Consider the following 2,087-nt stretch of genomic DNA (forward strand, 5'->3'; position numbering starts at 1 on the left):
GATATGCTCCTCCAAACGAGATGGTGCAGAATGAGATGGTAAGGAACAGAGCAGTTCAGCAAAGACCAGAGATTTCTTAGACTTGGCCGCAGTAAATTCCAAGTCGAACTCTTGGAGGATTACAATCCACTTCGAGTATTTTCCCCCCAGCAGCTGACGCGACAAAATGTAGGTCATGGGGTTGCAATCAGAGATCACAGTCGTTGTGCGCAACAGGATATAATGCCGGAATCGTTGAACGGCGCAGACAGCTGCTAGTGCCAACTTCTCGACATATGCGTAGCGAGTTTCCATATCCATAAGGTTGCGACTAAGATAATAGATAATGTGCTCGGTGCTGGCATCATCATCCTGCACTAGAACCATGCCGATGGTGGTGTCAGTGGCAGCTAAATAGAGAGTGTAATCACGGTGATAGTTCGGAGGTCTTAAGAGCGGAGCTGAGACAAGAAGGTCTTTAAGGCGCTCTAAAGACTCCTGGGCGATAGCATCCCAACGAAAGGGTGTGTCTCGCTTTAATAACCATGTGAAACCCTTAGCCACCTCGGCATAACTCGAAATGAATCGTCTAAGAAAATTAGCTTTACCCTGCAAGCTCTGCAATTGCTGCAAAGAGGTAGGGGGAGAAAGATTCAAGATGGCCTTGACTTTGAGGGGATCCATACGGATGCCTTCCCGGGAGATGATGAACCCGAGTAGTCGGCCAGATTCTACGCAGAAGACACACTTATGCGGATTGAGTCGAATACGGTAGTGTCGACAGCGGAGAAAAATTTCGCGTAGATGAGATGGATGGTCCTGACGCTTAGCTGAATGAGCTGGGAGGTCATCCAGGTAAGGAGAAGGAGCTGGAGATAGTCAAACCAACAGGCTCAGGAGGTAAAACTGAGACAAATTCAATTTTACAGGATCAGCGCGGGTAGCGTTCAACAACTGTGCGCTGAAACTAGGTCATGCGTAGCAACTTGGCGCTGTCAGCGCGGAAGGACACGGATAAAGCGCGCTGGTTCGATTTCAGAACCATCGCGACTGTTTTACGTACAAGCGCGATGACAACAGGTTTAAAGAAACAGCTATGCGCTGTCAGCGCAACTGTTTTGATAAAAACCGCGCTGAGGTTAAAAAAGAGGCAAAATCAAGCCAAAGACTCCCAAACCAAGGCCAGAACTCTTTAAACAATTCATACACCTCCCAGACTGAACCAGGAAGTCAAAAAGCAGAGAACTAATCCCCAATTTTGAAAAGAGAGAACAATCAAACTCAAACACAAAAATGGACACAAGAGACAAAAGGCTGAACTCCCCAGTGGAGTCGCCAAATTGTTGGAGAGGCAAATCCCCTCTACGGATAGAGGCGATCCCTACTAGCCCAGAATGGGTCTAGCAACAATCAGTCAATGCTACTATGCAAGTTCCTAACTGCAATTAAAAGGCAGGCAGAGAACACCTACTTGGATTCCAACGCTGTGGTTTGATGAAGGGATGCCACCTTCGCCCCTTCGCTCTGGCTGGTCACGATCCTCCGCGATCTCCGCGAATAGATACCTGCACACACGAAGAGAAGACAAACACAAGTGTGAAATCTAATAAAAGAAATTACACATCAGTCAGAAAGGATGTAATTCACATTAACCATTGCACAGACAAATGAGAATGGAACCATAATAGTAGTCATCTATTATTAATCAATAACAAAGAAGAGTACAACCAAATGTTCTGACGTCGATATCCTTCTCAGGAGGGGCCAGTCAGCAAGTCTCTTAAGCATTCACCTTTGGAAATGATTCTCCCAAGACAAGAGCTCTCTCTCTCACACAAGCAACACAACACAACCTTCCCTAAGCTATCAAGCACTTCCACACTTATCACACCAACTACCTATAGTAGCAGCAATCTGAGCACTATAAGCTCCACACAATCCAAGCTATTCAAAACTAGCTGCTCATGGTAATGGTAGAGGTTTATATAGGAGAAGGAGTCTCCTTGAATGGTGGAAGGATGAGCTTATCTTCAAGGGAAGTAGTTGCAAAGGGTCGAACCGACATGCCATAGAAGGGAGGCGATATTCACAAGGCCAACAACCAAGTC

The sequence above is a fragment of the Pinus tabuliformis genome, chromosome 3_2 (assembly GCF_031772625.1).
Source record: "Pinus tabuliformis cultivar Carrire ecotype Pingquan chromosome 3_2, CPIR1, whole genome shotgun sequence".
NCBI classification, from domain to species: domain Eukaryota; kingdom Viridiplantae; phylum Streptophyta; class Pinopsida; order Pinales; family Pinaceae; genus Pinus; species Pinus tabuliformis.